The sequence below is a fragment of the Ambystoma mexicanum genome, chromosome 1p (assembly GCF_040938575.1).
Source record: "Ambystoma mexicanum isolate Mex_15411 chromosome 1p, UKY_AmexF1_1, whole genome shotgun sequence".
Taxonomy (NCBI): Eukaryota; Metazoa; Chordata; class Amphibia; order Caudata; family Ambystomatidae; genus Ambystoma; species Ambystoma mexicanum.
This window is the reverse complement of record NC_090921.1, coordinates 535,897,465-535,914,235: the sequence shown is the minus strand read 5'-3', so window position 1 is coordinate 535,914,235 and position 16,771 is coordinate 535,897,465. Positions and strand designations below refer to the sequence as shown.

The window sequence follows — 16,771 nt, the reverse complement described above, 5'->3', positions numbered from 1 at the left end:
TAGTACATCAAGCAATCGAAAGAAGGAGACCCTAATATAATAGCAGATGTTCTGGAAATGGTATAGGAATCTGGGGAGGATGATCATCTTAAAAAACGTATGCCCTGCCCACCATTGATAGTGGTAGTTTCGACCAGAATCTCATAGATGCACGTAGCCCTTTAACCACAGCGCTGGTGTTGCTTTCATGCATCAACTCCGGTGTGTGTCGCATGTTGACTCCCAAGTATCTAAAGGAGGTCAGTTGCCACTGTATTCCCACATCTGGCAGTTTATCTGCACTTTTGTCCCACAGGCCTGCCAGTGGAAACCTTAAGTGCATCCCGGAAACCTCTGCATAGTTGTCCAACACTTCTAGTATGGTCGGCACATTGAGGTGTGGGTCCCTTACATATAGGAGGACGTCATCTGCATACAGCGAGATTATATGATCTGTGCCGCCCACCCGGATCACTGCATCAAAAAACTGTTTCCTGAAGTAAATAGCGATTGGTTTGAGACCCCGGATGTACAGCATAGGAGATAGCGGGCATCCTTGCCTGGTGCCTCTGCATATGTCCCAAGCCGAGGACACCATTCTTCCCGATTTCACTCTGGCCGTTGGTGCAGTGTAAAGAATCTTTACCCACCTGATAAACATCTTTCCAAACCCAAACTCTTTCAAAACCGCTAGCAGCCACTCCCAGTAAATAGAATTGAACGCTTTGATTGCGACTAGTGATAGTATTTCGAGAGGTCTCTCTTCGGTCTCTGTCTGGGCCTTAACATGTTGGGGTCTACGGAGGTTTGCCGTTGTGTTGCGGCCTGGTATCAAACCGTTTTGATCATTGTGGACTAACCCTCCCACTACTCTTTAAAGTCGTTTAGCCAGTATCGTGGTTAATATTTTTACATCATAGTTAAGCATCGCCAGTGGTCGATACGAATCGCACTCTCTGTTGGCTTACCAGGCTTCGGTATTGGGACCACTAGTGTTTCCCTCATACTCTTGGGTAGCGCCCCTAGTTCCTATGCTTCTTTGAATGCCTCATGGAGCAGTGGCGCGAGGGATTCCTCATACTTTTTATAAAACTCCGGGGTAACCCGTCGCTTCCAGGGGTTTTGGCAGTAGCCACGGACCTGACTGCCTCGCTGATGTCTTCTACAGAGATATCTCCTTCTTGTGTTTCGAATTGGGATGGGTCCAGCTTAAGCAGCCCAATCTCTTCTAGTGTGTTTTGGATGTCCTCCTGGGGCACCGGTGTGTCGTGCGCGTATTGGTGGGTGTAGAATGTCTTGAAAGTATCATTGATTGTTTGTTGTGTTCTGTGTGTGGTGCCCTCCTTATCCTTGAGTGCTGTTGTGAGGTGTTTGGGATGTTCCTTTTTGCAGAGCCATGCCAATAGTCGCCCCGGTCTGTCTCCCTCCCTGTGAGCTCTCGCGGTTCTTGTTACGTAATCTAACTTGGCAAGTCTTCCCCACGCTTCATTAAATTTGCTTCTTGCTCCCCCGAATTTGCCTCTTCCTCCCCTGTCCCCAGTGAGTTAATCTCCATCTGTCTAATTTCTTCCTCTAGTCACTCCAGTTCCGCCTGCAAGAATTTTCTAACTCCCCAGCACCAGTTATGACCTCTCCTCGCACCACTACCTTGAGTGCTTCCCATACTGTGCTCCAGTGTTCCACGCTACCCAAATCTTCTTCTGTGTACCTCTCTATTCGCTTCAGAAGATTCTCCCTAAAGGCTTGATCTGTTAGCACCTCTGTGGGCATCCGCCATAGTGGGATAGGGGGTCTGGGACCTGCCAATGTCCATTCCATTATTAGGGGCAAGTGGTCTGAAATCGATCTTCCTAGATATTGTGCTTCACCTACTTGTGCGAATTGGGTCCTTCCTATGAAGATATAGGGCCTCATTACAACCCAGGCGGTAAGTTACCGCCTGGGTCGTACCTTTACCACCATGGCGTAAACTATGTTTACGCCATGGTGGTTGGCGGACTTACCGCCCCATTCCGAGGTGAGTGGGGCGGTAAGTCCCCATTAACCCATTTACCCTTCCCCATTGCCATTTTTGCCCCATAGGGCATAATGGGAGTGGGGAAGGCGTTAATTATGCCACCGTAAATTACGGTGGCGTAATTAACAACAAGGTCCCTTAGCGCCATGGATTTTAACACCTGCTAAAAGCAGGTGTTAAAACCCCCATGGCGCTAAGGGACCTCGGAATCAGGCGGTAAGGGTCGGCGCTGTTTACGCCGCCGTAAACCCCTTACCGCCTGGGTCCTAATGAGGCCCATAGTCAATTCTGGTGTGTAGGCCACCAGGTCTAGATGGTGCATGGCTGCTTTTGGTGCTGTAGGGGCTGGCGCCTTTCGGTTTGCCGGCGGGATAGATCTATCCAGGTCTAGGTCTCTCACACAGATGCAGTCCTCCACGCAAATGAAAGTTGTCCCAGTATTGGGCTATCTTGGCGCACCGTAACTCCAGGTGTGCCAGAATATTGTGGTTGGGGAAGTAGGAGTTTATTATGCATACGTCTGTGTGTTCAATGAATCCCCATAATATCAGGTATCTGCCACCCGCATCATCCTCTGTTCTTGACAATCTGAAGGGTATTTGGGGGTTGATCCATGTATATACACCTCTTGCGTACTTAGAATATGCTGCACCATACCAGTGTCCGCCCCAGTATTCCTCTAATTTAGCCGTTGACTCTACCGTTAGATGGGTCTCCTCCAGAAGGGATATGGAGATTTTCTTTCTATTCAAATAGGATTTTACTCGATTTCTGCGTAGGTATGTGCCCATTCCCCTTATGTTCCATGTCAGTACCCTAACTTGTGCAGCCATGTTTATTTAGCTTCTCCTCCCAGTGTCCCCTCATGGTTGTTCCTTTATCCCTTCCAGTGGCCCTTCCTCTATAGTCCATTTCCTCCCAATGCCACTGCCTCATAATGTTTTGCATCATCACTGGTGAGTTACCCAATATTTGTCTTCGAGTTTCTGGAGACTTGGTATTAAACAATACAACTACTTTAACAATTGAATGAACAAAAAGAAAAATCAAACAATTGCGTCCAGCTGCTGCTTTGGTTCTGCTGCGCTTGGGCGCCCCCCACCCACCAGGTCCCTCCGGGCCTTTGGGTGTGAGTGTTGTGCTAGCAACAGGCTTGCACTGATCATTCCGTGGGTCAGTCCTGTGTGCTCAGTTCTTGTGTCCGAGCAGTTTCACCGCCCGTTTCCAAGCTCATGTTTGCGTTACTTGTGGGCATAATTTGCTTACTCCAATCATTAGTTACAGGCTTTTTGTTCTAGTGAAATCCCGCCCCCCCCTTTCCTTCTAGTGTATTCATGTAATCGGTTCCTCTCCCCCATCCAGGTTGTTGTGCTCTAGCCATGTGTTGGCCGCTGCTGGTGTTTCCAGGAATATTGCACGCCCCTTGTAGATTACTTTCAAGCGGGACTGGTACATTAGCATACATTTCAAGTTCAGTTGGCGGAATAGCTTTGATTGGTATAAAGGAGTTCCTTGCTCGTTGCACTGCTATTGTGTAATCCGGTAAATTGCAATCTTAGAGCCATCCCTCGTTATTTCTCCGCCCTCTCTGGAGTATTTGAGTATTATTTCCCTGTCCTGGAAGTTTAAAATCTTTGGGATCATTGGGCGGGGATGAGAGCCCAGCGGTGGCTTCTTTTGTAGACATCTATGGGCTCTCTACACTACAAAGCCCTGTGACAACCGTCCAGCACCCACTTCCTGTTGTAGTAAAGTCTCCACAAATCTGGTCGGGTTCGAGCCTTCTGCTCCTTCCGGAATTCCCAGAAAATTGATGTTGTTGCGACGGGCCCTCCCCTCAGCTTCCTCCGACCTTGCCTCCAATGTCACCACCTTTTTCTCCAACTTCTGTACTCTTGCCTTCAGGTCCACCGCAGTCTCCACTGTCTCCTGGAGCCCTGCTTCCGCTGTGGTCACCCTCTCCATTAGGTTGCGAGCGTCCTGCCTCATCAATAGCATGTCCGATTTGACCTCTTCAATTTTTGTGTCAATGAATGTCCTGAGCGCCGCTGTGGCCTGGAGCATCTGTCCATCCTTGGGGTCAACCTCAGGAGTTTGCGGTTCGTTGTGTGTGGCTGCATCGCACTGCGCCAGGTTCCGCTGCTTGGCTGCTGAAAAGGACTTCATTATTGTTGATTTTGCCTTCCCTTTGCCGTGAGGCATGTTCGCTGGGCTGCAGCCGGGGCCAGACGTCTGTCTCTCCTCGGGATGAGGTTCAATAGTGCTCCACTGGGTGATGATGGTGTGTGGAAACCCCGGCTGTCCAGTGGGTAGCAGTACAGCCAATTAGGTATTTCTGACTTTAAAGGTGGGGTACAAAACCAGTTCTTCAGGGTATATTGGGGGTCTCCCCAAGTTTGGGAACAGCCACTCGTAGTCGAGAGCTATCTGCGTCTCTGCAGTCTGGCTTTGTTAGTTTATTTATCTTGTGTTATGTTTCGCCCAGATTATTTGACTTTGAGCCTCTGTGTCGCCCAGGTGTCTCAGTTTGGTACTAACAATTCCACAGTGTTGGTTACACTTTGCAATGTTGGCAGAAGTTACTAGTCGGGCTTTCTTTGTATTGTGGCGCTGCGTGGTGCAATGCTGGAGCCCACTTTCTCAGGTCTAGCATTGGCTTGATCAAAGAACAGAGCTGTGCAGCCCCCAAGTCAGGGGGCAACTGCGTGCCAGAGGCATTCCCTTGCTAGCGCTATTGATCTGTCCAAGTGTGTCTGTGCCACAATGCGGTGGAGCTTCGCCGCGTGGGTTCTTTAATCTTCATACCACTTGGTCCCACACATGCCTCGCGTAGATGTGTCAGTGTCTCCTATTCGTGACTACTCCTAAGTGCCGGCGCCCAAGGGAGAGGTCGGCGTCTTAGCAGTGCACCTCTGCTCGCGGAGTCGTGTCTCGCAATATCTGGCGGAGTTGCCCTGGTAGTGGTTGTGGTGTTCAGAGTTGGGATTCCAGGTTGAGAGCGCTTTGAAGGCTCAATGCAGCGCAGTATTTCCCGCGGCTCCACCAGTGTGTCGCTGGCGCTTCAAGCTTACATGGCAATGCCCTTGTGCTGTGTTCAGATGCACTCCAGCCCATGTGCTAATATTAATGCCGGCTCATAGTTCTCTGTTTTGGACTGGGGGGAGTAGCACTTTCCAGTAGTTTGCAGCACCATCCCGCCCCCACTTCCTACCTTTCTAGCGGGTGTCAGATCTTGCCGGTGCTGCTCCCCAGGCACCGGAGGCAGATCGCCTCCACGATGATTGAGGGCAGGGTCTGCCTCGCTTGCCGTCTCCGGCTCAGGGGTGTTCTCCTGCTGACAACCTCAGTGCGCACACCTTTCCTCCAAAGGCTCCTCTTTCCCACAACGGTGGAGTCCGTCATCCTCAGCGCTGGTGTAGCTTTAGCAGTGGCTGCTCCTTCATGCGGCTGGCGGATCCTCACATCTGCTTTGCTCCAGTTCGCGCAAGCTGGCAGCTCTGGCGTTGGGTTATGTCGCCACACAACCCGCCGTGTTGCGACACCAGCACTCGGTGCCGTCACTCAATCTCAGAATGTTCCCCATGTCGGGGTGTCCACTGCCGCAGCGGATGCCAGCCTGGCCTTCCTCCACTGGCCCCTATCCCTGCGAGCGAGTCAGCGTTCACGTCTCTCAGAGGGTCAGTCCCGGCCGCCATCTTGTGCTCCGCAGGGGCGCTCTTTCAGAGGCTAAAAAAATAAGTTCCCGGCTCCGATTTTTGTCAGAATTTCTTCGGGGGGGCGGGGAAACGTCTCACCAGTCTCCGCTTATAATTAATATTCCGCTGTGTAGTGTTTAACTGCAATTTCAGGATCTATATCAGGATCGCGGGCGGGAGCTCTGTGTTGCAGCGACCTCACGCTATGAGCCCAGGCCACGCCCCGCTTGGACACCCTGTATGAGGTCCCCTCAGTCTAGTGAAAGAGGGATGGGAGGGCAACCCCTCATCCCCCACACAAGATGTGGTGGACTGTGTAATTGGTCTTCGGTCTAGAATGGCAAAGTACATGGAAAAGTCTACAAAAAACCTAAAGGCCAGTCAGGAGCTGATGAAGCACTGGCACAACAAGAATGCCACAGTGACATTATTTGCCAGGCCAGTGGGGTGGATTATGGAGCCTGTCAAGTGGTCATGAGGACAAGTGGACTGGGCCTTACTGTGATCTGGAAAAGGTTAGTGAGTTGAATTATCTCATTGATTTAAAAGGACATAAACAGATGTGCAGGGTCTTTCACGTCAACCGGCTAAAACCCAGTTATAGCTGGGATGACTTGGTCATTGCATTAGTGACTGATGGAGAGACTGAGGAGTTTACTGATCCCATCCCAGACCTCCTGCACACTGAAGCCACAGATGGGTCAGTTGAAGGTGTCACTCTTGCAACGGACCTGTCAGAACAGCAACTGACAGACTCCACGGTTATTGGGACAGTTTGCTGGTCTGTTTTCGCTAACTCCAGGTTGCGCAGATTGGTGCACCCATGATGTGGACACAGTATGCCAGTGAAGAGTAGGATTCACCAGATGGCTGATAAGGTCAGGGACATCATCAAGAAGGAGGTTTCCAAAATGCTGTCCTTAGGAGCGATAAAGCCATCCCACAGCCCCTGGGCTAGCCCAGTGGTACTGGTCCCTAAAAAGACCAGTGGTAGAAATACTGAAGTCTGCTTTTGTGTGGACTTCAGAGGGATCAATTCTATCATGAAGACAGATGCTCACCCCATTCCTCTGGCAGAGGAGCTCATTGACAAGTACAACACTGCCAAGTACATGCGTACCTTCAAACTGGCAGGTTGGCTTGTCAGATGGAGGTAGAGAGAGGTCAGCATTCTCAATCCGAGAAGGACATTATCAGTTCACTGTGATGCCCTTTGGATTGAAGAATGCCCCTGCCTATTTAGATGACATCGCTGTGTTCAGCCACACCTCCTGGGAGGATCACTTAGCCCAGCTGAAGCAAGTTCTTGAAGCACTGCAGAATGCAGGTTTGACCATCAAGGCCAGGAAGTGCCAGATAGCGCAGAGCACAGTGACTTGCCTAGGCAACCTGGTCGGTGGAGGTAAGAAACAACCTCTCAAAGTGAAGATATAGGCTGTGAAGAATTAGGACATCCCCACCACACAGACACAGGTGAGAGTCTTTCTAGGTCTCAATGGGTACTACTGGTTGTTCATCAAGGGGTATGGGACCATTGCCATGACCCTGAATGATGTAACCTTCAAGAAAATGCAGAAGAAGGTACCTTGGACCCCCACCTGCCAAACCTCCTTTCAGGATTTAAAGGATGGATTGTGCAGGGTGCCAGTTCTGAAAGTGCCAGACTATGGTTAGGAGTTCATTATCCAGACAGACTCCTATGATTTTGAGACTGGAGCAGTGTTAGCTCAGCTGAACTCTCAAGGGGTAGAGCAACCTGTCGCCTACATTAGCAGACGATTGACAAAAAGGGAAAGGAACTGGGCTGTCGTTGAAAAAGAAGCTTGCGCGGTCATGTGGGCCATAAAGAAGCTGAAACCCTACATCTTTGGATTGCACTTTACAATCAGACAGGCCACGCCGATGGTTAATAGCCATTCAAGGGGAGAACCCTGAGCTTTTGCGTTGGACCATGTCCCTATAGGGATTAGATATGGACATTGAGCACAAGCCAGGCTCCCAGCATAGTAATGCAGATGGCCTCAGTCGGTTCTTTCACCTTGATGATGAAACAGACCCTCATTAGGGTGGTGGTTTACATGCCGAGGCTGGGGGCATGTGAGGAATTTGACCATCCACACAGTGGGTGTGCATTCTCCTGGGATTTTTGAAATCTTAAAAGAAATAGAATGATGGTAGATGAAACTTTAGAAAATGTGTGGGGCTAATCTGCATACATTTTCCTATGCTCACCGCAAACATATATATATATATATATATATATATATAGACCTGTGTACTTTGGGTGGACGGAGCCTACACGTGCCCCCCTTGGTCATATTTATTTGGGATATGACATCCAAGAGTACTTCAAGGCATTTCAGAAAGGGGAGGATAAAATCTTCCTACTTCCATGGACAGCCTAATTAACTGACAATGGCTACATGGGTCTGCCCTTTTTTTGTTAGCTCTGCTGGAGGCAGCTTTGAATACTAATCAGAGTTAATTCAAACAGTCCCACAGGGGGGCCTGGTCACAGGACTAACAAAAGAGACAGGAAACCCCCTCAACCTTTGATATGCACTGTATCAACCTGAATCCAGCTCCTGCCCTTCAGTATCAAGGGCAGTGAGCTGTCATGTATGGGACTGCATGTTTACAGTAGTCATCCCCGGAGGGCGAACCCATTCAGATGGTACAAGTATGTGGATTGATGGAGACAAAGTCTGTTCTTGCCGCAGCTTCAAGGAAGACCTGCTGCTTTAATCAGGAACCATGGAGAGATCAATTAACCAGAGAAACCCTTTGATCCACAACAGACAAGAAGATGGGTGGGACTTAGTATTACATGTTTTCACCCCTTTTCCTTTCCTGTTGCAATGCACTCTGGTTATGAGCTCATACATACAGGAGATTGTTGGTGGGGACCCAGGATTGGTTCATTATGGTAGGCTTAGCCTACACAAATCACTGCTGCCCATTTGGTTTTAAAAGAGGGCTGAGCCCCTCTTTTGGGGAGATCATCTGAACACTCCTGCAGCTCCAGAACTGATACACAGCCAGCACGCAGCATGCCCTGCTAGGCGCTGAATCAAGCTTCCTGTGTGGGAAGTTCCAGAGAGTCTCTGAACCAAACTAAGGACAAGGCAGCTACACTTGTAATGTCTCTCGCTTAGTCTAATGCAATAGATTGTCCAGTTGTTGCTAAACATGACCAGAGTAGAATCTGTTTCTCATCCTGTTTCTTTCACCCAATAGAGGCAGAGGTGGTGAGTTTGCTTGTGGTTCTCTAGCTGACGAAACAAAACACTACATTTTCTGGGTTTCATGTCTGTCTAACAAATTTAAAAAAATTAATTAATTTATAACGACACAGAAATAACTCAAGTTTTTTCCCCCCACACAGTTTCTTTAAAAGATTTGTTATAAATACATTCATTATTTTGTTTTCGTATATACTGTATATCGTTTTCTGGGGCAGAAAGAGTACCAAAAGATGGGCTCTAGATGGGAACAATTTAAGAAAGCTATAAAAACAAAAGGTTCTGTATGCTGTATGTATGTCCTTACTTCTACATTCTACATTCACTTTGCCATGTACTCACTCATTCAAGAAATCACACAAGACCTTTCATTTCACCTGAATGATTCCTGAGTTTCTCTGATCTGTCTTTCATCCTGCCGACTTTTATTGCATGCATTTTTATTTTTGACGTATTTATCTTTAGTCTTTTAACTTGTATTGTTTTATCTTTGGTATCATATTTTATTTGTTGTTATTCTGTTTATTTGTTTTTAGTCCTTGTATTCTAGCTGACTTAGCACTTACTTGTGTGTTGTGTTTCTGTCACGTTTGTGCCTCTTTGCCAATGTGCCTTACGCACATTACAAATACATAAACATGTGTCACCTTTACCTCTTCACATCATTAAATGTTCTGTCTTTCACTTTTAACATTCACTTTGTCATTACAAGTGGGAGACCCCCTCTAGCCCCTTTTCTTTTCTCATCCATATTCTTCGCCCAATCCCTTCTTGACACCCAACCCCTTCTTGACCCCCAACCCTAACTTTACAGCTAACCTTGCTGTAAAGACTGGAGGGTGGTACCCGTACTTCTGCCCTCTATATGGTTGGGACAAAGGCACAGAACACCCCAGCCAAGGTTCTCTATATGATAGCTTGGATGAGGAGCCAAGGCGTAAGTACTCAGAAGGTGATGCAGGCAGGTTCTTAAGTACAGTGAGTCTGCAAGCCCCCACAAAGGAATGTCCACACACTATGTTAGGTGATAACACAGCTTCTTTATATAAAGTAAGGTTCAGTAAAATATATACATATAAATATTAATTATTTGGGAATAAAGGCAGGTAAGTTATGTACAGTGGCAACATGCTTTCTTTAGACTAGATGCACAATTCGGGGTGAGGATCCCCCACCTGGGCAACCTGTAATGGAAAAGTGAGGGAGTAACTTAACTTGTCTTTTACACCCCAGTCCAAAAATGTTCAATAAAACTCTTCTTTCTTTTTAAAGGTTCTGACCACCCCAAAGTACCTGAGAGGCCACAGGAGAACAGGATCCAAGACCAATCTGAGACACCTGGATGACTCCTGAAGCTAGAAGATGCTCTTCCTCATCACAGTACCTTTGTTACCTTGGCAGGCAAAGTGGTAGAGTTTCTCAGTTTCACTCGATGGTTCCCTTTGAGGATGGACCCCCCTTGGAAGAAGGAGCCACTGGGGTGCTGAGTCCAAGAAGAAAAATGGAACCAAAGTCTCTCTGAAGTGCAGCAGTTTTCCTGTTCTCAGTGCTCTCTGCAGGTTGACGATTTCTCTGACTGTAGGAGCCCTGGGAAGTTGAAACTTGCTGTGGGCTTCTCAAAGGCTTCACTGATGAGGGTAAGACCCCTGGGGACCTTGGATGACTTCTGGCAGACGATGGGTGCAGAGGTCACGCTTGGTGTCAGGTTTGGGGATTCTACATATTCCAACTTTTGGTTCTTCGGTGCTGCAGCCACAACACAGACCTCTGGATGGCTTCTGGTAATCTGGACTCCAACACTGGAGTGTATGACGGACCCTCACAAAGTCTGGATCCTCTGGACGTCTTCATTGGATTCTCATGGTGGGAAATGCACTGGAGGACATTTCTCTGCACTCAGCGACTCTGGACTTTCTGCGGTGGGAAAAAGTGGTCAATGATGATGGCAAGGATGTCCCTTGAAGTATTCTTTGGCAGTTTGGAGCTTTCACAGCTCCCGGTGTCAAGCAACACTATGCCAAGATCCCCCACTCTTCTGGGCACTACACTGCAACAGGCTTCCCGCGGTCACAGATGCACCTCCGGATCCTGGGCGACACCACTGGACATCTTCGACTTGAGATGTCTACGCACTCCTCTTCTGGATTCACGAAAACCCCTTCTCCGGGTGGAAGGCCCACAGGACTGGCTTCCAGGGTAATTCTAACGAAGAGCAGCAGGTTACAAAATGGTCACTCGTAGCTCAGGGAGAGTTCTCCCATCCAGGTCCTCTCTTGGATCAGGTTTTGGAGTGGCACAGCAGTTTTTTGAATTTTGATGAAACGTAGCATCAGCGATATTCTTCCTCCAGCTGAACTCCAGGGATCAGCTTTGGTTTCGACTACAGCTTCTGAACAAATTGGTGAGTACAGGAACCCTAGTTATACTTATACACATGTGTTCCCCATTCTTTCAGGCTGAGCCAGGCTCAGTCAACCAATCACGCAGAAGGGCATTCATGCAGGCAGGCAGCCATTTAGGCTCATAGGCATTCAGGCCATTCACTCCACCCGGACACCCATAACAAAGAATGCAGATAAGTACCCCATCCTTTCAGCACACAAAACTGCATTCATGTCTCAGTCATTGTGTCACACACAGAAACCAGACATCCACAACACAGAATGTGAGTTCACTTAAGACTCCATGCATACAGGACTCACGCCAAAAGTGTACCCACAACACACAGCCCAAGGGAAGATTCCAGTCAGTCTGGCATGAGGCAGCCCCAGAGCCATATATGGTATTTCCACCCAACAGCCAATCAGGGGGAAGGGACAGAGTCAGGGCTTCCCAGGACTTTGGGAAACAAGGTAAAGGGCAATAGAAACCAAGAAACAAGAAACCATAGAAACAGTGGCCTTCTTGCCTTTCTTCGGGAATCCATTGATTTCCACGGCAGGGCCTGGGTGTCCCAAAAATGGAGGACACTCAGAGCCACTGCCAAGTCAGCATGTAGATGCCACCAGCCCAAACCCTGCTCTATGGGAAATGCACAGTGCCCAAAAACACGCATAAAGGCTACATGGGTGCACCCGGACCCATGGGTGCCATACGTAGTCCATGAGTGTTGTTCACCAAAAAGGAAAAGATGAAGAGCTGCATGGTCCAGGCTGGACCTCAGTGACAGAAAACATAAGGAAAACACACATAGAAGTGATAGTACAAGGACTAGGAGGCCCTGTCCCTCCAAAAGGCATTTCCAGCATCACACATACCATATCCATTGCCACCTTGACACTGTAAAGATGAAGTAAAGGTAAGAAGAACTAAATGCATGAAGAAGTAAATGTCTGACGAAGTGAATGGAAAAGAGCTAAGTGTAGAGAAAATGTACTATGCATGCCACCCTAAATCCAGACAGTTGTTAGTGCTTTGGGGTCAACAATCATACCATAACCAGTGTTTGAGTCTAGGGAATATGCAGTGGATCACGCCAACCAAATTGTTTCAGAGAGCAGACGCCATCCTCCCTGAGTGTTTGAGGAATTAACAAAAGCCTTGCTCTCCAATAGGTTCTGTGTGTTTGCCTGGCTTCCATCAGTGGCAGGATCCGAACCATGGTTATCGAGGTTTTAACAGCTTGTTGGCTCTAACAGATTTGCACCCTTTATATGGCAGCAACATTATGGAAACCAAACACTTCTTTCTTGGGTTATATTCCAGGCGTTGGCATTAACCTTGTCTAAGGCAAATTAGTATTTTTCCTGTGTACATTCTTCAACTGAGAAAGACCAATTGAGTGACTTTTGGGTTCACTTTAACTTCTGTTCACTTCTTACGACGTCACATGTCGGAATATATGTCAATGAGTCTGTGACTTCACATGTCATTGAATGCCCCTCCACACTTTTTTAGGACTCTTGCCCGGACCATAACACTGAAACCTGGTTATCTCAGCACAGACTGCTTAACTCACTGAGCTGAGCTGTTGTGTTCTGAACTATGCCACTTGTATTAGTACAGGGCCCGAAATGAATGAGATCCACCCAATTGTGCTACCAGAATGCTTGCACTCGTCCATAGGGCAATAGGTCAACGCCCGAAATGAAGGCCCACCATTCAAGTGTGGGACAATTTTTTGGTCAAAGTGGGCCCGTTTTATGGCCAAAGTAGGACAGTCAAATTGTTTTTTTAGATCACGCTTCATGCTGGAGTCCAGCCTCGAAGCGTGGGACTGGATTTCGAGCCTGTGCTGCTCCGCATTGTCTTGCTTCCAAGATAAGTGTGTTGCCCCTGAGTTATGCTCCCAGTCCAGTTTGGTGAGCTGCTTCAGTGTACAGCTAGTCCTTCAGCTCAGTGTTACTGAACAAATAATCTTTACAGTGCAACCCATGTACTCTGTGGGAATTGCTCAGAAAGTCTGTCACAAAAGAAAAAGAAACTGCTATTTGTGACTCTGGGGCACTTTTTCATAGGTGCCCAGGAGAGTTCTATGCCCCAGTCCAATCCCAGGCATCAGTTGGGTGTACCACCCATGGATCCTCCCTATTATTCTCTCATCCCAACTACCTACTGGGGGCGCGCGGTTGTGCGCATGTTTGCGCCAATGCCAGTTTGCCCAAATAGCAGCAGCCACACTGTGAAACATCTCTCCCCAAAATTAAGTGCTTTCACTCCTTTTTTCAGGTGTAAATGTTATTTTCAGGTAGCATCGTCCCATATTAGTAGGATTGTAATACCTCTAATAGATATGTGCTACCTCTTCTTGGCAATATTATGATGTCTTCAGTCAGTTAATACTTGCTTCTCAGCAGTATTGCACAAGCCTGAAGGCGGGCCGGGATGGACAGGCCCATCCAAGCTCTATCCAAGGTCAAACACCCCATACCCACCATAGAAAGTAGGCCTTTCCAGTGGTGTTCACACCATCAGGGACAGGGGCATTTGGTTTCTGAGTGCCAGGCATACACTTTAAGATTAGCACTTTGAGCGGCTGTGCTGCAAGAGGGCTGGCTAGGGTTTGTTTACTTGGCATGGGCAGTGATTTATGTACCACAGCCATTAAGCACACAGTACAACACATAAATCCAATTGAAGGGTGCAAATGATTTTTTCCGGACTGAGGGAGAAATGTTTTGCTGGACCACAGACCTGGAACAATCTGGCCCAATGGCAGCACTTTGTTTAGCCTACTCCTATACCAAGACCCAATGGAAATTGCACCCACCAATTTGCAAACCTGGCTCGCCCAGAGAAGAATTCCTGGAGCAGGGCCTGGCATTGCTATTAAGTTTACAGCACTGGCACTTCCTAGCAAATGCCACAGTATTGTTGTGCTCAGTACTTTAGAGGGATACGTGAACGCGTCATGAAATAATATTTCGGAATGGGGCCTAAGAAGTATGTGCCACAGTTTAAGAACCCCAAGAGCTAAGTAACCTTTGCCAAATGTTACCTGGAAAGGAAAACATCCATTTCAAAGGTGTTCTAAATATAATGTAATTAATCTGCAATCAAAAAATTGTCAAAAATGAAATTATTCAAAAATAAAACAAAATCAAAATAGGCGATGAAGCTTCCAATTCTGACGTTATTTTGTTGAAGGTCCGTCGTTCATATGCATTCATTCATTGTATTCAATTATTCTAATTGCAACAACTCAAATTAATCTGACTGGGTTCGAAAAAAGATACCATGCGCTTATGACCACTCTTTTTAATTCGATAATGACAGGCAGCGTTCACAACTCCACAAAGCCCACCCAAATTTAAGGACTTGCAAGAATAATAAAGATTGTGTTGGGTACTGGTGATTCGCGCACTGTTTCCAGGCAGATAAATGTTTATTCACGAGGAAAATGACTCAAAGAATTTCATGTAGCTGTTATCAAATTTAAGAATGTGTTCCCAATGTGGTCAGCCGACACGTTATTCGAGCTTGGTCGTTTCCAAGGCTGATGCAACAGATAGATATTATGCCCATAATTCAAATATTTATCTATCAATATATACAAAATATTTATAAAAATCGAATGATTTAATCACAAAGTGGGAAAAGGCACATTTCATTGTAAAATGTTATCATGAGTAAAACTGCCAACCCAAAAAATATATATAATTAAATGATTTGCATACCGCACACCAGTTCGAGGATTACAGGTAGTGCAGAAAAGGAAAACACAGCTATAGAAACAGAAAAATAATTTTGAACCGAAACAGTATTTGAGATAATTTGGGTGACATCATACTAAGGTAAGTATAGCACCTCATTTTCCCCTATACCATCGTAAGGTGTGATGATATAACAACTAAGTTCACCCTATATAGTGCCCATGATGGACAAATTGCACCGCAGGTAATGAGTACTAAGTCTTTACATGCCATGGAACCCACTTTGAAAATTAATTTATTGAACTAATGGTTCGATAGTAAAAACGACGTTAAGTTTATCTAGGGGTTAGGTCATAGAGTATTGTGCAAATGTACTGTTGAGTACATGCTTACAACTTTTTTTTTCACTGCGTTTGGTTGTTGTACCTAATGAAATGGGAATTGCAATCACATTCAATAACAAGCTTCTGAAATGCAAATGTTCTGGGAAACGTTAAATGTCAGATAAGTAAAGAAACCTAGCAAATAATTATTTTCGTTGCTTCGTGTTTGGGCATGTGCAAGTAAAAAGAAAATCTGTTGACCGATATATGTGGCACCTAAAGTTATGTGTACCTGGAATGAATTTATGAGGGCCAATCAGATAAAGATTTACCCTGATTAGTGCAATATTTAAATAATTAAAATGCCATCTGTTATGTCTTACCTATCCTGGTTCATTAGCTGTTTCCTAAGTATATGTGAGCCTGTGCCTGGAATGCTTGTATTATAGTGTTCCATCTAGAATGTTTTGGTGTGAGTGCCAAGGTTCTCCCTGTTCAGTTGGAAAATGAGCTGAACAGAGGGGGGACCGGTGGATGCTTCCCTCCCTTATGTACTTATCCTGCCTGTAACTTATTACCTGTGACTTATGTACCACGAACCCATTAAAGTCTCTTAACCCAACCTGGTCTCCTGGCTCATCATTGCAACCCCTCAACTTGCGTGCGTTGTAACACCATCTCACCTTATATTGTCGTGTGAAGAAACAGCAACATGTAAGTATCTCGCCAAAGTCTGTTGGAATATTGTCAAAATCTGTGATATACAATGCCTTCCGCCTGTAGGACGCAAATGGCATAATTGTACAAATGTTTGTTGACCTAACTTGAAACATATTAATTGATTTCAATGTCGCGCCCGCAATACCATAAAACCATATTGATGGAATAGCATAGTTAACTGAATAGACCCGTTGGAATTAGCCTTGTCTTTAATGTGATTGGCATCGAGTGGTGCCGTTGCGCATGAGAGCGCCAGTTAGCAAATTGAATAGTGTCAAAGACACAGCTGTACCCAAACAGCGTGACGGTAAACTCACCTCTAATGGCAATGTAGTATATTCATTGGCTTAATGCCCTGCTTATTCCTGTCGGCGTTCTATGAGCACTAGTAATTACAGCTCGCCAGTTTACTAGAGTCGTTGAACACGTCACGCCAAATGACGTGTTAGCGTGATGACGTGCCCCGAATGACGTGTGTGCGTGATGACGTCACGTGTCCCAGCCACGTGACACCATAGGTAAACAAACAGACGTGACGATATATTGGCCTCCGAGTAAACGTGTTCAATGACAGCGTGGCTGTCCTGAACAAAGCAATATATTGCTATTCTGACACAGTACCAAAAAACACTGTGTCAAATGTACATAGTTTGCTGCACTGTCTGTATTGAAAAGCTTTGCAGTATCCTGGTGCAACCAAGAT

General features: G+C 46.6%; 1 long non-coding RNA gene across 1 annotated transcript in view; it reads right to left on the bottom strand.

The window, feature by feature from the left end:
• LOC138526236 (uncharacterized) overlaps positions 1-16,506 on the bottom strand; it is a 205,468-nt gene extending 188,962 nt beyond the window's left edge. Inside the window, exon 1 of the long non-coding RNA XR_011283573.1 lies at positions 16,386-16,506. This is a non-coding gene — a long non-coding RNA (uncharacterized lncRNA). The remainder of the gene's footprint in view (positions 1-16,385) is intronic.
• Between the last annotated feature and the right edge of the window lie 265 nt (positions 16,507-16,771).